This window comes from Haliotis rufescens, unplaced genomic scaffold, assembly GCF_023055435.1.
Source record: "Haliotis rufescens isolate VD_foot unplaced genomic scaffold, xgHalRufe1.0.p SCAF_8, whole genome shotgun sequence".
NCBI lineage: Eukaryota > Metazoa > Mollusca > Gastropoda > Lepetellida > Haliotidae > Haliotis > Haliotis rufescens.
In genome coordinates, this window is record NW_025964372.1 from 18,840,075 (window position 1) to 18,860,675 (window position 20,601).

Consider the following 20,601-nt stretch of genomic DNA (forward strand, 5'->3'; position numbering starts at 1 on the left):
TCGACCAAAAAAATAGAATCGGTATGAAAAGATTACTAGGCTGCAAATAGTCCTCGAAAAAGTGCAAACTTAAGGTCCAAAACATAACTGTGATACCAGTATCAACATACATCAACACCGAATAACAATTTCTGGTTGTTTCATTGTTAGTCACCATCAAATATGGATGTATACTCTCTTCTGACCGTCAGTTTATATGAAGGCAACCTATGTAACCACTGCTACCCCGGATACCCGTGAAGATCCGTGTTAGGTTTGATCTTAAGCAACCCATGCTTGGACTCCCGTGAAGATCCGTGTTAGGTTTGATCTTGAGCAACCCATGCTTGGACTCCCGTGAAGATCCGTGTTAGGTTTGATCTTGAGCAACCCATGCTTGGACTCCCGTGAAGATCCGGGTTAGGTTTGATCTTGAGCAACCCATGCTTGGACTCCCGTGAAGATCCGGGTTAGGTTTGATCTTAAGCAACCCTACTTGGACTCCCGTGAAGATCCGTGTTAGGTTTGATCTTAAGCAACCCATGCTTGGACTCCAGTGAAGATCCGTGTTAGGTTTGATCTTAAGCAACCCTACTTGGACTCCAGTGAAGATCCGTGTTAGGTTTCATTTTAAGCAACCCATGCTTGGACTCCCGTGAAGATCCGGGTTAGGTTTGATCTTAAGCAACCCATGCTTGGACTCCCGTGAAGATCCGGGTTAGGTTTGATCCTCAGCAACCCTACTTGGACTCCCGTGAAGATCCGTGTTAGGTTTGATCTTAAGCAACCCATGCTTGGACTCCCGTGAAGATCCGGGTTAGGTTTGATCTTAAGCAACCCATGCTTGGACTCCCGTGAAGATCCGGGTTAGGTTTGATCTTAAGCAACCCATGCTTGGACTCCCGTGAAGATCCGGGTTAGGTTTGATCTTAAGCAACCCATGCTTGGACTCCCGTGAAGATCCGGTTTAGAATTGATCTTCAGCAACCCATTCTTGGACTCCCGTGAAGATCCGAGTTAGAATTGATCTTCAGCAATACGCGCGTATTTGTTTTTCTATTATAAATGGACATCCAAGGTAAATCTATTCGAGGAATGGCATATTACATTGTTGTGAAGAAAAGCATAAACACAAAATGTGTGTGTACATGTTGATCTGACCCAAAGTCCATTACATTATCTTCAGTTTTTATAACCTCTCGTGGGGCTGATGGGTAGCCTAATCTTAAGCAACCCATGCTTGGACTCCCGTGAAGATCCGTGCTAGAATTGATTTTCAGGAGCCAATGATTGGACTCCCGTGAAGAACCGGGTTAGAATTGATCTTCAGCAACCCATTCTTGGACTCCCTTGAAGATCCGGTTTAGAATTGATCTTCAGCAACCCATTTTTGGACTCCCGTGAAGATCCGAGTTAGAATTGATCTACAGAAATACGCGCGTATTTGTTTTTCTATTATAAATGGACATCCAAGGTAAATCTATTCGAGGAATGGCATATTACATTGTTGTGAAGAAAAGCATAAACAACAAATGTGTGTGTACATGTTGATCTGACCCAAAGTCCATTACATTATCTTCAGTTTTTATAACCTCTCGTGGGGCGGTGGGGTAGCCAAATGGTTTAAGCGTTCGCTCGTCACGCCGAAGACCCGGGTATGATGTGTGAAGCCCATTTCTGGTGTTCCCCGCCGTGATATTGCTGGAATTTTGCTGAAAACGGCGCCAAACAATATTCACTTACGATAACCTCTCTTCTTGAGCAGGCCATGACTTGGTTCGAATCGTGAGGAGTATGACCCCAGAGTGTTACATAATCTTCACTCTATCCGCCATCTGTCGTCAGTCTATGTCTGGCCATGGTTTGGTTTGAATCGTGAGGAGTATGAGCCCAGAGTCTTACATAATCTTCACTCTATCTCCAACCTGTCGTCAGTCTATGTCTGGCCATGGTTTGGTTTAAATAGCACTGGGTCATTAGTTCAGAGAGTCGTGCCGCTTTGTCCGAGAATCTGACAGTTGGCCTGATAATTTAAGCGTTTCCCTGACACGCCGGAAACCCCGGTTAGATTACCAGCGTGAGTACAGTACATCTGTCGTAATGGGCGGTGGGTGTGGATCGTCACACCAAGATATTCGATTTCCTACAGGCTCGTGTCTCTCGCCATCGTATGGCTGCAATGGTGCTAAAAGCGGCGTAAAACTTCACTCATTCACTCTTCTGTCGTGATAGAAAGACAGAGTGAGCTATAGAATCAAAGTTAAAGCTATTTTAGTTTGTCATTATTGATATAGATTTAGATACATCTGCCGCACGTGAGCAATTTGATTGTGTAGCATCATGTGAAGTCACCTTAGGCCAGTGACTTTGTTTGAAATATGCCTGTGTTCACCCAGCAATGAATGGGTACCCGGTAGTATGAGATGGTAATGTACCTGTTAACCTTCTTGCGCCTCCGCAAGAAGAGCGAGGGTGGTGGGATCTATTGTCTGACATGATTCTTTTGCCAATACCAAGAATTTCTTGTTTTCGTCCAATCAACAACATCAACATCATACGAAAGGACGGGTACAGCATAAGCATTTGTGGCTAAAACGTTATTGCGAGAGTTCAGCTCTGAAATTCAGATTTTCTTAAATGTGCATTTGTATTCTGCCCGAAATTTGTCTTTGATATGAGCATTCTGGAGTCTCTAAGTAGGTATAGGCCTGACCTTCCACGAGATGGTCAATAACTCATCCCCCAAGTAAACTGACCGATCCTCTCCCTTCTACCTTGCCACGTTTCAGATGAAGAATGTTGCATATGTCGAGCTCAAAAGGGCATGCCAATATCAATTAAAAAAGGACACGTCATGTGGTACAATGAATCTATCATACCGAATTATAACTAAATAACTAACTAACTTAATAAATAAATGAAAGGTAACAACAAGTACCATGTTTAAACGTGACGATGACGCGGCGATCACCGACCGAGGCGGTCGCTTGTTTTGTGAAACGGGGGGTCGGGGCCTCATGCCACGACTACCGAAAGTTTGTGTTCAAGTATGTGATTTACCAAAGTTGGGGCCAGGTCTTTTGTTGGTCATCAAAGCACATTTTCGGACAGTTCCGAGCGGTTAGAAAAGGGAATGGCGGGGACCAAAATGGCGACTGTTACGGCAGGTTCATATTTCACCAATCACCTCTATTTCGTCAGTTCCGACAGAACCGGTCTTAGCGACTGGTTTCTGTCGCAAGATTGACATCAGGCAGCCTCGGCATGAGACTCGGCCGACTTAGGTAGCTAACGCCATTACTTACCCATCCATAGGTTATTGTTTGTTTGTTGTTTTACGCCGCACTCAGCAATATTCCAGCTATATGAAGTCGGTCTGTAAATACTCGAGTCTGGACCAGACAATCCAGTGATTGACATCATGAACATCGACCAACGCAATTGGGATACAACGACATGCATCAACCAAGTCAGCATGCCAGAATACCCGATCCTGTTAGTCGCCTCTTACTACAAGCGTGGGTTGCTGAAGACCAATTCTAACATTGACTCTTCATGCGACGAGATGGTATTTCAACCATTAATCGTCGTACTGTAGGCGGCGGTGAGTACTATCTTCATACAAGGTGATACAAACAACAAACAAAGGTCAGTATATAGATATTTTACGAACGCTTCTGTCAACATAGAGCCTTCCGCAGGCTGGTGATGAAGGCGGCCACACGGGACAGTCTTATCACGGCGGTCTGTAAGTAAGACTAGACCAGCAGTTGACTGGTAACAATAGTACTGATTAACCAAAGATAATACACCCGGGAACAATATAGGATTCGAACCCAGGAAACGTGGATCCCTGCTTGGCTAAGAGGCGCAGCGTCATTTATGCCCAAACATCCAGTTACAACGATGGAGACAACTTAAGTTACAATTTTCTAACCAATAATACTCTACGTCGAGTCACGGTCTTATGGAATCCCACGGAATCCCAGAAGGGACATTGTCGACCTAACAAAAACAAGCAAAACACTGTTCAAAATAATCAAACAACGACAGTGGAACAATGTCCCTCTAGGATTCCATACGTTCTGTTGACTTGCTGTGATATAACTGAAAAGGGGTTCAAAACAGCGTTAAAGTCAACTGAGTCACTCACTCATTTCCACTATACAGTACATATACTGACGGGAAAAACAAAGTATACACTTCAAAACCGGATTTGACCAAAACATGACAAACGTTATCAAAACGTTACTGGGTTGAAACAGTCGTCGAAACACCGCTAACTTAAGGTCTAACTATGATACACTACTATCGAATAAACATTTCTTGTTTGTTTCATTTCACCTTACATCAAACATTGGTGTATAACTTCTTTTGCCCGGCAGTTTATGAGGTCTAATGCCCGGCAGTTTATGAGGTCTAATGCCCGGCAGTTTATGAGGTCTAATGCCCGGCAGTTTATGAAGTCTAATGCCCGGCAGTTTATGAGGTCTTATGCCCGGCAGTTTATGAGGTCTTATGCCCGGCAGTTTATGAAGTCTAATGCCCGGCAGTTTATGAGGTCTAATGCCCGGCAGTTTATGAGTTCTAATGTCCGGCAGTTTATGAGGTCTTATGCCCGGCAGTTTATGAGGTCTAATGCCCGGCAGTTTATGAGGTCTAATGCCCGTCAGTTTATGAGGTCTTATGCCCGGCAGTTTATGAGGTCTAATGCCCGGCAGTTTATGAGGTCTAATGCCCGGCAGTTTATGAGGTCTAAGGAGTATATGCAGTTTTAGTTTGCTGTTATAATAACGCATTTTAAAGTATTTACAACGCTTTTTTTGTGAATCTATGGTTATTAACAAGAGTTAGTATTTTTAGAGTAGTAAAACAAACGCGAACTCCACACCATATCCCGCGGCCACCACACAGAGAAAATCAGGAGGAAGAGTGCTGCTGTCGCTGTGAGGAGCCCCGCGGTGGGGTGGGCCACGTCGTTGACACCACACTGACTCGGGGAAGGGGCTGGCTCCCTGAATGTGATCCGACCCTCCAGGCCCCTGATCAGAGGGGAGGCTCTCTTGGCGTACTCAATGAACACGTCCGTGTCAACATTTCCTGCAGCAGTAACATCGTTAGATGTTTATATTGGTGAATATGATAAGAACGATAACAAAAAAAATATTCATGCTAAATAATAGAGACTATCATTATCATCCGCATGCTCGGTCACAACGGGCGTTGTCATACTCCATGTCAGAATCAGATCTGATCGGTTCACGCGATCTTGATAAAATACGATGTACACCCTCCTCCATCCGACCCGACCCCTCCCCGCGAGGGGAATAGTTTCTGAGAGGGAGAAAAAATCCTGTGTACCCCGCCACGAAGAAAACAGGCTGCACGTGGATTTTCTCAGCCGCACGCTTTTTCCGACTCAATGAAAGTCACGTAAAATAGCACAAGTTAACCTCAGCTCAAACGAACAGCTGCTTTCTATTTTTTTTTAATAAATGTTTTGCCATTTTTTAAATTTCTTTTAATTCTGTCACAAAGCAGATTAAAACATGTCAGTAAGATAAATTCGTTGCAGCAGGATCATTCGGGGTACATGGGGCTTCATGTGTCCCTCGTTAGGTTTTGTACCACTCGCCTCCCGCTACGAGCCGGCTACAATCCGGAGGCGATTGGTATATAAACTAAAGAGGGTCGCACAAAATCCCATGCACCCCGAGTGATCCTGCTACACCTTATGTTAGCCGTGATTCTATCGTTGTCGCTGACCTGCTCGGTCGCAACGGTCATCAGCTGTGATTCAATCATTGTCGCTGACTTGCACGATTGCAATGGTTGTCACCTGTGTCACTGCCCTAGTGAATGAAATGTCTGTCCCAAGCAAACCACAAGCAAGCTTACCCAGCAGATGATGTTTAATTTTGTTGTCGTTGATGACAGCATATCCGTCTCCGACGTTGGCGATGAAGGAGGTCATTAGGATATCATACACGGCCGTGTCATTGAGATCAACCAGCTGAGGGATGGGGCACGCCGTGTACTTGACCTTGACCTCCACGACCCTTTGACCTACAGGCATCTGCATGTCGTACACGATCTTCATACCAGTTTGAAGATAACTTGATTAAAACGCAAGGTATTATCTCCTAATTATGGAATACTGTAAGGGACATTCTCGCGATCTCGCCATCTCGACCTTTGGAAACGAGCTGAGTATGCCAAAAACACGAGAATGCGAGATCGCGAGAATGTCCCTTACAGTATTCCATACCTAATCGCAGTCGTGAAACTATTCCTGGTAATTGTTGAACCACTATTATAAGGTAAAGTGAGTGAGTATGGTTTCAATATTTCAGAAATAGCACGGCAGGGGACACCAGAAATTGGCTTCATACATTGTACCCGGGTCTTCGGCGTGACGTGCGAACGCTTTAACCACTAGGCTACCCCACCGCCCCAAGTGGGTGCATATTCAGGAGGTTAATTTCAAGCATTTTGTTTGGGTCTGGGTACTCAGCCAAACATCTAGACCTATATTTGTAACTGGTTTCTCTGCAACTACTTTAAGGTGATATTAATCCAGTCTTCCATGACTTTGGAACATGCACGAATCTAATGGGGGCACGGGTGGCGCCGCGATTCGCTGTGCAGAGTTGCGTCCCTTGGGCACGCCAAAAACCTATGATTGTGGGTTCGAATCCCGGTTCGCCCCGATTATGTTTCTAGGTCTGTCAGCACCATAACCGTGCTCGTGGGTTTCACTGAAATGGTAAACGTCTAAGACCTGCATCAATTCAGGCTTTCCTCCCACATTAAGCTGACACGCCGTGATATAACTGGAATAATGTTAAAAGCGGCGTTAAACTCAACTAACTCACTCGAATCTGATAATTGTCAATCGGAGGTTTCAATATAAACAGACTGACCAGATTAGAGTCGAGAAACCTCTAACAAACCAATCAAAAATAGAGCATGTTCCATATCTTATCAAGTTCAATTCAACGTAATTAAGTATACTGGTGACATAAAACGAAACGTTACCATATTTGTTTCATTAAAAAAAAGGTTTCTCTTCAACATATCAAAACGCATTACCTCAAACCGGAACTCGCACGATGCTAATGGGCGGTTATACACGCCGTCAGCAGCAGGATAACGTACCTGAGACCTGGAAGAATCCTCCGAACAGTCTGCCAGAGTCGGTCCACCTGGACGCCGTATATTCCAGGGTTTCTCGGACATGTTTCCCCGTCAGCTCCACGATGTCCACGGTGCTCCTGAACGGCTGCACCCCAAGGACGTCGCCGATAGTCAGGTCACCTGAACACGCCACACACAGGGGAAAGTTGGAAAGTCGTCAATACATACTAATAAAAAAAAATGATTCTGTCATATTACTATAGTTATTCTATCATGTTTAATGTGTTTGTTTTCTCTTTAACGCCGTACTCAGTAATATTCCACCTGTGTGACGGCGGTCTGTAAATAATAGGAATAGTCTGGATCAGACAATCCAGTGATTGACATCATGAGCATTGATCCATGCAACTGGGATATGACGACATACATCAACCAGGTCAGCGAGCCTGACAACCGGATCTCGTTAGTCGCCTCTTTCGACAAGCATAGTCGCCTTTTGCGGTAAGCATGGATGGCTGAAGACCTATTCTATCGTGGATCTTCACGGGTCATGAGAAATTAACTGTAGTAATATGTTACAGTTGCATAAGAAATGACTCGTTTGTATCCAATAGGGATAAGGTTAATATGGCTTCCCGTCGCTTTCAGCAATATTCTATAATTATCACGGCAGTGGACACAGGGTATTAAGAGATGAAAACGACATATTCCAGCGGTAAATCACTTCACGAAGGTGTACCAGTCGTGGATATTGATTCCGTTAAACGTTCTGATTGGACAATCGATATATGCTGTAGTCCAATCATATTTAGCACAGGAAAGTGGGCTTGATGTGTTGCAAGGGCGGAAACAAGACTCTTACAGCAAGCTTTGGACATATACTGACCTTGGAAGTCCCATTGGGAGATATGCATTGACTATTGGGGACCCATTCTACTTCGGAATGAGCACAGGATCACGCGCATTCACATGGGTCAAGGGTACCTATTCTACCTAGGAATGAGTCATAGGATCACATGCATTCACATGGGTCAAGGGTACCATTGTCTACCTCGGAATGAGCACAGGATCACACGCATTCACTAGGGTCAAGGGTACCATTGTCTACCTCGGAATGAACACAGGATCACACGCATTCACTAGGGTCAAGGGTACCATTGTCTACCTCGGAATGAACACAGGATCACACGCATTCACTAGGGTCAAGGGTACCATTGTCTACCTCGGAATGAACACAGGGTCACACGCATTCACTAGGGTCAAGGGTACCATTGCCTACCTCGGAATGAACACAGGATCACACGCATTCACTAGGGTCAAGGGTACCATTGTCTACCTCGGAATGAACACAGGATCACACGCATTCACTAGGGTCAAGGGTACCATTGTCTACCTCGGAATGAGCACAGGATCACACGCATTCACTAGGGTCAAGGGTACCATTGTCTACCTCGGAATGAGCACAGGATCACGCGCATTCACATGGGTCAAGGGTACCTATTCTACCTAGGAATGAGTCATAGGATCACATGCATTCACATGGGTCAAGGGTACCATTGTCTACCTCGGAATGAGCACAGGATCACACGCATTTACATGGGTCAAGGGTACCATTGTCTACCTCGGAATGAGCACAGGATCACACGCATTCACTAGGGTCAAGGGTACCATTGTCTACCTCGGAATGAACACAGGATCACACACATTCACTAGGGTCAAGGGTACCATTGTCTACCTCGGAATGAACACAGGATCACACACATTCACTAGGGTCAAGGGTACCATTGTCTACCTCGGAATGAACACAGGATCACACACATTCACTAGGGTCAAGGGTACCATTGTCTACCTCGGAATGAACACAGGATCACACGCATTCACTAGGGTCAAGGGTACCATTGTCTACCTCGGAATGAACACAGGATCACACGCATTCACTAGGGTCAAGGGTACCATTGTCTACCTCGGAATGAACACAGGATCACGCGCATTCACTAGGGTCAAGGGTACCATTGTCTACCTCGGAATGAACACAGGATCACACGCATTCACTAGGGTCAAGGGTACCATTGTCTACCTCGGAATGAACACAGGATCACACGCATTCACTAGGGTCAAGGGTACCATTGTCTACCTCGGAATGAACACAGGATCACACGCATTCACTAGGGTCAAGGGTACCATTGTCTACCTCGGAATGAACACAGGATCACACGCATTCACTAGGGTCAAGGGTACCATTGTCTACCTCGGAATGAACACAGGATCACACGCATTGGGTCAAGGGAACCTATTCTGACTCGGAATGCAAACACGGTCACGCGCATTGACTATTGAGAGCTCGGAATGTACAAAGGGAGTCAAGCATTCGGTAGGATGGACCTTTTCAAACTTGGAATACCCAAAGGTTAAACAGAAGCATGCAGCGGACTAGGGCCCTACCCTTCTGTACGGACGCCCTGATGCCCCCGAGTTGATGAAGGCGATGGCCACGTGGTTCCAGTCCACCGACTCGCTGTACCTCAGGTTCTGATGCACCATGGCGTCTGCTATCAGGTTGCCTAGGAAACCACTTACATTGGTTTAAAATATTCAATCTTATTCCATTCTGAAACGTATATAAGTGACAATGATTAAATCGTCGCAACGCATCACAAAGTATATTGATCACAACATGCATTTATCAGTTCCCACGTTATTGTGATGCTCCGTTGTTCCTAGTCTGTATATACTAAGGGACTATCAGTGGCCATTACGTGTACACGCATCAGCTCAGTGATGTGACAAGGGTCAAACGTGACCCCCATGGACCCGTGCAGTTGTCTGACATCCACTGGGCATGAGACATGCACACCTGCCAAAAGTTGGACCTGAGTGTGACCGCGACAGGTCGTTGGCGCGCACGACTTCCAAGTTGATCCCACACACATGTATAGTCAAGGCGATGAAGGTCGGGCCAATGGGTTAAAGCCGATCACGATAGTATCTGGATGTTCCCATTTCCTAAACAAATCCGTTGACACACGATCTGTGTGTGGGAGGGCGTTATCCTGTTGGAATTCAAACTGACGACCAATTGTACGCACAATTTATGTCTCGAAAACCTGAAAATGATACTGCACCTCATTGAGTCGACCATCAACACGGAAAAGACCTGTCCTGGCGACCCAACACCATCACTGAACCACGGTCGTGTTGTGGTCGTGATGTGGTCGTGATGTGGTCGTGTTGTGGTCGTGGTGTGGTCGTGTTGTGGTCTTGGTGTGGTCGTGGTGTGGTCATGGTGTGGTCGTGGTGTGGTCGTGATGTGGTCGTGGTGTGGTCGTGATGTGGTCGTGGTGTGGTCGTTGTGTGGTTGTGATGTGGTCGTGGTGTGGTCGTGTTGTTGTCGTGGTGTGGTCTTGCTGTGGTCGTTTTGTGGTCGTGCTGTGGTCGTGCTGTGGAACACTGATGGTAAATAAAGCGCCCGTCTTTAAACTCGACTTCTGTAGTAAGGGGCCGACTATTTGATATTTCTTGAAAAAAATATCATACTTCAGGCTGTTAAAAAAGAGCTTGTCTGTCACAAAAATTACATTGCTGCAAGGCGTTTTTCTTAAAGAAATATATATTTTTAAAAATAGCTGTAACCTATCTAGTCTCCAGACATAATCCAAAGACAAGATCGCTTTGTGGCACAGGGCCCTGGTATACATTTCATTACATGGACACCGGCGAATTGCTTATCTTATCACACTGACGCAGTCCTAATTGGGGAAGTCACTTGGCCGAATAGATATGACATAAATAATATAATAATTCTATATGACCTGAGGGCGGAGGGTCACCAGCCCTTGTACGTGTGGTCAGTTAAGCATTCAGCCTACAGTATGCATGAATATGAGCCAGCCTTGTTGGTAAACAACCAATGTAAACAATTGTATACACAGATCGTCAGAAATTGGTGTTTGTCTTTAATATACGCTTTCTTCACTAACGCGTGCAGGTGAGATGCCAGTGTCTATAATGTGTCATAGAGCTACATGGCCATTTGCGAAAGCGATGAGAAAATGTTTAAACTGGTATTGGTTTAAAATGGTATTCACTTCCAAAGAGATACCTGCCATTCCTGTTCAAACCGCCTACGTGGTCGAGTGAATAGAGCGTTTGCTCGGAGAGTGGAAGGTCGGTGTTTCCAACCCCTGGGCGCGTCATACCAAAACAGTAATAGAGGGTACTTGTTGTTACCCTGCCTGGCGCTTGTCATTAGGGGACACATCGACTCGGACCCAGTATAATTTGAGTGAGAGGGAATTCCACGTTAAACTGTGGCACGGTACCTCAGAGGGCTAACACGGCATATGTCCGGTCTATACAAGTACACACACACACACACGCACGCACGCACGCACACACACACACACACACACACACACACACACACACACACACACACACACACACACACACACACACACACACACACACACACACACACACACCTTGAGCACACATGCCACGTTATACCCTGTCATGGCGCGTTGTTATATCTACATCTTACCCATATTGCATTCTTTGACCCAACAGGAAAGGCGTGCCCCGTCCAAGAGCACGTGGCTTTTGGCCACCACCTCACCCATTTCTTCAGCAATGCGCTGTTTATAGGGTTCCATCATCGTGAACGTCTCCGCATCTGGTCAGATAAAAAAAAAACTGACGATAAAGGTAATTTGGGCAGATATGCAGATACACAGAGTTCTTGGATGACGAATGGTATTCCTATTATTTCAATGTTGAACCATTCGGTAGCATTCTACACAACAACAGACCTCTGATTTGGAGCAGAATTATTCTTTGAACTCCGAGTTCATCTTGTTTCACCAGTAACTATAGTAGCCAGTTACACTTTTGTAGTTAACCATAGTGGCTGCCCCCATGCAGGAGTTGGCAGGCCATGTGCTCGGCTACAAACTCACTTGTTTCGAACTAAAATGCTGTTGAAAACTTGTTTCTATGGGACTGACAGCAATATTCCAGCTATATGAAGGCAATCTATAAATTATCGAGACTGGACCAGGCAATCCAGTGGTTGATATTATGAGGAACGTCACACCCGGGAACGGATAATAATAAGGTGTGTCTGGGTATATGCAGCCACATGGCAATAATGGGTATGTTAAAGATATACTGGGAGCTTAGGGATTAGAAAAGTTAAAAAGTCTGTTACATTGATGCTGGGAGCAGGGAATTAGAAAAGTTAAAAATTTGTTTTATTGATGCTGGGAGCTGGGAATTGGAAAAGTTAAAAATCTGTTTTATTGATGCTGGGAGCTGGGAATTAGAAAAGTTAAAAAATTGTTTTATTGATGCTGGGAGCTGGGAATTAGAAAAGTTAAAAATTTGTTTTATTGATGCTGGGAGCTGGGAATAAGAAAAGTTAAAAATCTGTTTTACTGATGCTGGGAGCTGGGAATAAGAAAAGTTAAAAATTTGTTTTATTGATGTTGAAATACAAGTACGTGAAAGCTGAAACGATAAAAAAAAAAGTTTTAAAAGACCGATATGTACGGGGAGTACAGTTGTGGGCAGGCCCGTATGCGGCATTCGAAGTATCGAGTTTACTAAACTCCATGGTATACTTTATATTAAGCAAAGAAGACGTCCGAGCGTCCGCCCGAAGGTCCGGAGTTCGATGGCCGGCCGCGTCATACCAAGAGACGTTAAAAGATGGTACTTGTTGTTACCCTGTCTGGCGCTCGGCATTAAGGGGTTAAAACAAGGACTGGTCGGCTCGGAGTCAGTATACTGTGTCTGAGTGGGGTATTCATGTTAAACTGTGGCATGGTATCTCAGTGAGCTAGCACTATAAATCGGCATCAGTCCGGACTAGTACAAGCAGCCATACATACACATATGCATGCACGTCGCTATATAAGTGCAATAATCTTGGACGCGACGTTAAACCCAGTTTCACCTCACCTCACCACAACACCAACCTTGTGCAGTGTCGTTGTCCAGCAAGATCGGATTGCCTCCCCATGAAGTGACGACACCTTCCGGGTCGAAGGTCACATGTAGTGCTCCCATATACTTCCCGAACGCATAGTCGTGCACCACAAGCACCTTGCCGTCCCAACCTGTGTCATCACGTGAGGGTACTCTCCTCTCGGCTTCTCATTGGACGGTGGAGCACCTGGAGGACACAGGGGATCATTTACAGATATGCTGTTACATACATACACGCATTGCCACGGGAATTGTGGGCAAAACAGTCGAATCCTAGTGCAGCAAGCGAAACTTTTTAATCGGGAATATAACTGTTTACCCACTGTCTTTCACAACATATAAATCATGTATGACGCCAAACTCCATACCAGCTCGTGTGCTCATGGCGCTTACATTATTACCCACGTCAATTGATCAGTTAGCACTCGATTTTCATTCTCAGCCCCCTGGGGAGTATACAACCCAAGCTGCCTGTGAGGCACTAGAACAGCAACATTATTCCATCTCATCCTACCGGGTACCCACTCACTGCTGGGTGAACAGAGGCACATTTCCAACAAAGTCACTTGCCAAAGGAGACACCACATGTAATACATGTGCTTCAGTGTGGGGCAGGACCGAAGCCCTAGAAACTCTCAGGAGTCAAGCTGCTTAACGTGGTCACCCATCCAACTACTCTCCGAGACCTTCGCTGCTTAACTTCACCTGATTTGTGACCTGAGCGCTGTGCACAGGACTACGTGCCACCACATTGATGAAGGTTCATGTGTACTACAGAGATAGTTATTCCATCCATTTATCATCTAATCTAACATTGCAAGGTATTGTTGTGACCTCCTAACCCTGTACTCGCCTGCGTAAATTGAAGGCATTTGTGTGACGTTCTAACTCATCTTCCCAAGGCAAGGGAGTGACTGACTTTAAAAGTCGAGTTGGAACTGGACTTTTATTGTCAGTTAACTCCCTTGCCTCGGGATGATGGTCCTTACCCTGCACTCGCCTGTGTAAAGGAAGGTATAGGTATGAATGTACCCAATCTGTTTATAGAAATGTATGACTGTGACCTCTGACTCTATACTTACCTGTGTACAGGAAGGTATGGCTGTGACCTCTGACCCTATACTGACCTGTGTACAGGAAGGCATGGCTGTGACCTCTGACCCTATACTGACCTGTGTACAGGAAGGTATGGCTGTGACCTCTGACCCTATACTGACCTGTGTACAGGAAGGTATGGCTGTGACCTCTGACCCTATACTGACCTGTGTACAGGAAGGTATGGCTGTGACCTCTGACCCTATACTGACCTGTGTACAGGAAGGCATGGCTGTGACCTCTGACCCTATACTGACCTGTGTACAGGAAGGTATTACTGTGACCTCTGACCCTATACTGACCTGTGTACAGGAAGGCATGGCTGTGACCTCTGACCCTATACTGACCTGTGTACAGTAAGGCATGGCTGTGACCTCTGACCCTATACTGACCTCTGTACAGGAAGGTATGGCTGTGACCTCTGACCCTATACTGACCTGTGTACAGGGAGGAATGGCTGTTACCTCTGACCCTATACTGACCTGTGTACAGGAAGGTATGGCTGTGACCTCTGACCCTATACTGACCTGTGTACAGGAAGGTATGGCTGTGACCTCTGACCCTATACTGACCTGTGTACAGGAAGGTATTGCTGTGACCTCTGACCATATACTTACCTGTGTACAAGAAGGTATGGCTGTGACCTCTGACCCTATACTTACCTGTGTACAAGAAGGTATGGCTGTGACCTCTGACCCTATACTGACCTGTGTACAGGAAGGTATGGCTGTGACCTCTGACCCTATACTGACCTGTGTACAGTAAGGCATGGCTGTTACCTCTGACCCTATACTGACCTGTGTACAGGAAGGTATGGCTGTTACCTCTGACCCTATACTGACCTGTGTACAGGAAGGTATTACTGTGACCTCTGACCCTATACTCACCTGTGTACAGGAAGGTATGGCTGTGACCTCCAACCACTACGTCCAGACCGGTCACAGCTGCGGCCATGTTCTTGTCCACATGAAAGCCCGAATGTCCTACGGCGATGATCTTGTTGATACCCATGGCCGTCAATATGTCCACCTCTTTCGTTATGGCCTGAACCTCATCTTCAAATACCAGCTTGCCTGAAGAAAGTGACAATTCTGCTAGGTGTATCATGGAGACTACGGATATCAGAAAAAGCAACATGTATTTTATCGCAAGTAAGTCACTGGTTAACATGGTTGAACATATGTAAAATACAGCATGATTCCGACTATATCATAAACATGAGCTTATGAATCACTATCAAATAATGACGATACCATGTATTCGCGAAAAGGGGAGCGTATCCTGCCCCGTCACAAACACATGCAAAGCAAGTCAAGTGTTCTCCTGAAAACATGGAGACATATGGCACAATTCAAAATAGGGAATTACATCGGACATCATTTTGGTCACAGGTGCGTCAAATTTGGAATAACCTCAACATGTCTACCACATAACTGTTTAAAAGATTTACTAAGGCCTCAAATGATGAAACGCCCTTCAAACACCATTTTAGCAAAAGTTGTATGATGCATTTTGAAATCTTTGTAGAAATAGCATGATCGATTGAACCTTAAAAGTTGTGAAATGTAGACACCAAGGACTGGAGCTGCTGGATTATAGTTCGACATAAAGGGGGGGTTGACAATTGGAAAGTTGAAATTATCCCTCTTGTAAAACAACATTGTTGATACTTTTTTTATCACTCTGAATCTTATGCATAGATCTAAATATGAAACAGATATGTTGGTTTCATTGGTCCCATTTATTTATAGTTCAAATGGGTAAATCAGTGGATTGGGATTGTCTGGTTGACCATTACTGAATGATATCAGATCATCTATACCTGATGCTTACATTAAACTTCTTGGCCAAACTTCCGTGTTTTGATTTTGCCAATTCGAGCGGATATTCCGATTCACACAGATGAGTGAGTGAGTGAGCTTGGTTTTACGCCGCTTTTAGCAATATTCCAGCAATATCACGGCGAGGGACACCAGAAATGGGCTTCACACATTGTACCCATGTCGGAATTCGAACCCGGATCTTCGGCGTGACGAGCTTACGCTTTAACCACTAGGCTACCCGACCGCCCCTCACACGGATGAACAAAGAGGAGAGCACAATTGCCGCCCGTGAAACTGCCAACCATTTGCCTAAAATTAATGTCCTCTCCTGAAAGTTCAGAGTGATGTTCTCTACCAGAAAGTCCAGCATTTCACTCACAATGTACCTTTGCTTCATCTTTTACAAATTGTCCTGAATCTTTAAAGATGAAGATGTAGCTATATCTACGGTCACCACGTTTAGTGACAAATACCCCATGGATCAAGGAATTAAGATTTCTCAGTTGACATACTGGCCTTAATTGTGGCATTATTTGATTTGTAACTTAAACCAAGTTCTTTGACCACACAATTAATTTAGTGGTGGTTACCTTAAATTGTTATGTTATTTGAGCTACTGAATATGTTTTACGTCGGTTATAGCAGTATTCCAGCAATACCATGGCGAGGGACACCAGGGGCTCTACACATTGTACCCATGTGGGGATTCGAACCCGGGTCTTTAACGCTTTAACCACTGGGCTACCCCACACTAGAATCCTTATCAGCACTATGGTCTAATACCGTTACTCCGCTTGTATCGAACTGTAGAAACCCTATATATTTCGAGTTAAGGAAGCTACACTGTATCCTGGTGATGGTTAGCGCTCTACCTGGCGACGAGATGATGGGCGTGTCCCGGGTCGTATACCCGATGACCCCGACACGCTCGCCATCCACATCCAGTACAACATGTTTCACGAGCTTGTCGTTGAGTTGTGGTTCGTCTTGGTGTTGATGTTGGCGCTGCAGACGGTGGCGTTGATGCGGCCAAGGAACGATGCGAACTCATCCAAGCCTCGGTCGAACTCATGGTTCCGAGGGGCCTGGGGGAAGATGTGGAGAGAGTAAAGCGAATGACTTGGTTTGGTGCCGCTTTCAGCAGATTAGGGCTAGGAAATGTTTGAGCGTGTCCCTATATGCAGTGTTCAAAATACCTGCCTGCCCGACCGTCCGAGACGGGTTGATTTCAACTCGGGCTGTCAGATTTTCAAATCCCCCTGCCCGACGGTCGGGTTATATTTCATATGTGACAATATTCTAAATATTTCCCGATGATAATCATTAATTCACATGTAAAGATGAATGATAAAATGTAACCAAAAAGAAATCCCGTTAGCTTATCCTGAGAAACATATGATTATAGTGGGCAGGCAGGTTTTGGTCAGGGCTGGCAAGTATTTCAGCTAGCCAGTCCTGTGGTCTGGCTGAATTTTTTGGGAGTTTCATACCCTGCTATATGTGAAATCGAACCCGTATCTTCAGCGTGACAATCGAACGCTTTAAAGGACGCCATCAAACCCAACGATGAAAAGGCCTAAAGTGACATGTGACTCAACCATGTCCCAATGACATGGAATTCATTTACAGGACCAGGGACATGACTTGTGGACAAAATTCCGTGCGCCTAAGATAGAGCTAATTATTAAGAGTTCGAATAGGTGTGTGTGTGTGTGTGTGTGTGTGTGTGTGTGTGTGTGTGTGTGTCCGCGCGCGCAAATGCATGGAGAGTGATCCGCGACACGGACCTATGACCTCCAGATTACAATTCTTACACGTTCATACAAGTTACCCATAAAGGGAAGTAACGCGTTAAAAATGAAATACAAAATAGTACTACATTAAAAACGTATTTAAACTCTTTCAACACTTCATGCGAGCGAAACTATGTGTAGAATTCCTGTTTGCCAGTCAAGCGGTAAACAAAGCAGCCATGTTTTGACGTTTAAGCAGAATATGAATGCAAATAGCTAATTTCAAAATATTTTTACTATATTATTACTCATATCCCCTTGGCCAGAAGTGGGATAACCCCTTTAAAATCTACAATAAATAGAAGCTTCACATTTCATTTGGCTGATGATTGTACATTACATTTCAAAATTGTGAGCAGAATCTAAATGCATTGAGTTAATGTTGCTTATTTTAAGAGATGTTTTACTAGTAAATTATTCTTCATAACCCCTTAACCAGAAATGGCATTAATGTAATGCGTTCAACAATGAATGCAATCTTGAGAGTTTTTGTTTGCTGGTGATTGTCATTCACATTTCAAACCTGTGGGAAACATGTACTTTGAAAATAGCTGATGATTGTCATTCACATTTCAAACCTGTGAGAAACATGTACTTTGAAAATAGCTGGTGATTGTCATTCACATTTCAAACCTGTGAGAAACATGTACTTTGATAATTACCTTTGCATGTGAAACTACATAGTTTTAAAAAAGCTCCGTCCCTTCACAACTGTAATAATTGATCATCATGGATCGATTGTCTGGGCAGAAACCACAGGAAAATAGTAAAAAGCAAAGGTTGTATCATTACTTTTACAGTCTAATCTTTAAAACAAATATCTTATCTTAGAAACTTCAGCAGCTTCGCCTTCTTCTGTAAGGGTCGGGGGTTACAGGTGGCCCAGTCGTCTTAGGCGCCACGATTCGCTGTGCAGAGTTGCGTCCCTTGGGCACGCCAGAAACCTATGATTGTAATTTCAGGGCTTAGTGATACTGTGCAGGCAGAGGATTCTCAACTTCAGTGTTAGAAATACCTGCCTGCCCGACCGTCCGAGACGGGTTGATTTCAACTCGGGCTGAGAGATTTTCAAATCCCCCTGCCCGAAGGTCGGGTTATATTTCATAGGTGAAAATATTCTAAATATTTCCCGATGATAAGCATTAATTCAGATGTAAAGATGAATGATAAAATGTAACCAAAAAATGTAACCCCGTTAGCTTTTAGACAACCTAACATTTAGCGATGCGCTTATGCTACAAGCAATCAGTTTTCATATTTTTAATTAAATTATCCTGAGAAACATATGATTATAGTGGGCAGGCAGGTTTTGGTCAGGGCTGGCAAGTATTTCAGCTAGCCAGTCCTGTGGTCTGGCTGAAATTTTTGGGAGTTTCATACCCTGTCAACTTCAAGTCTTGTTTACCAAAGACGTCCTGAAAATGTAGTGAGGTTCATCTTGCATGTTTTATGAATAAAAAAAGCGAATCCGTTCCTGAACATATACAGGGGTTTCAAGTATGCAAGACCATGGACTGAATACGTGAATGTATCTGCGCAAAAACTGCCAAATATATTGCATTAGCGTGTAATCTGATCCATATGCAAGAAATTGTTGTACGATGGATTATTTTCAACGATGAATGCAAAAATAATTTTCGAAACTAAGTTTGTGTGGATCTCTCTCAAAGACAGATGCCTCAGAATGCAAGGAACACATAATTGCACTTCCAGTCGATTTCCATTTCTTTTCTCCACGCTGACATCGCTGTATCCAGAGACCATATATCGGTATTTGGTCTCTGCTGTATCCAAACTTTCCTCCTCGTTAAATCGCCCTTTTCGCGTGGAAATTTAAAGAAAGGACACTTGTTACTTTCGTTTGATGAACTGGGGTATTCACAGGACTATTACAACTGGCACTACTACAATAATTACAACAAACTTGTATTACAACAACAACAACAACAACAACCCCATCTACTACACAACAATCTAATAATCAACAACCATGACAACCACAACACCTACCACTACAGCTACTACTACAAACATTGCTCCAACTAGACTAACATTTAGTCTCTGAAATCTTATATTACACAATATCCTTCTTGACTCTAAAAATAAAAAAAATTCCCTATGCTGACTAGCTTGAGCTGGCTAGACTTGCTTGTGTATGCATTTCTAGATTATTATTTTTTCATAAAATAAATATATTCCACGGTCATGGTGCAGGACTACTCCAACTAGACTAACATTTAGTCTCTGAAATCTTATATTACACAATATCCTTCTTGACTCTAAAAATAAAAACAATTCCCTATGTGGAATAGAGCTAGCTTGAGCTGGCTAGACTTGCTTTTGTATGCATTTCTAGATTATTATTTTTTCATAAAATAAATATATTCCACGGTCATGGTGCAGGACTATGCTCCAACTACTAATACCACTACTGTATATAGAGAGTCAACTTGTCACTTCAGTGTGGTGTTACACAACAGCACGATAAAGGACAGCCAGTATTCATTTTACTGAGAAGGTTTCTGGTCATATTAAAATACAACCGTAAGGAAAAAGGTGCCGACATTTCGATCTCACACAAGTATCGGAACGCACAAACACACAGTAAGGTCTTTGAATGGGTTGGCGTTGCCACTGCACAACGAGTATACAGTGAGTGTTCGATAAAAATAATCAACAGATTGAAATTCAATAGTCGAGGTTTCATTTTTATCCCCCATTATGAATCTTTTGCATGGTATTAGCATGTGTAAAGTTGTAAGCATTCAGCATTTCAAAGAGTTAAAATT

At 44.2% G+C, this 20,601-nt stretch overlaps 1 pseudogene; it reads right to left on the reverse strand.

Moving 5' to 3' along the window:
• Window positions 1-4,819: 4,819 nt before the first annotated feature.
• On the reverse strand, window positions 4,820-19,256 carry LOC125376979 (annotated as a pseudogene).
• Window positions 19,257-20,601: the final 1,345 nt, after the last annotated feature.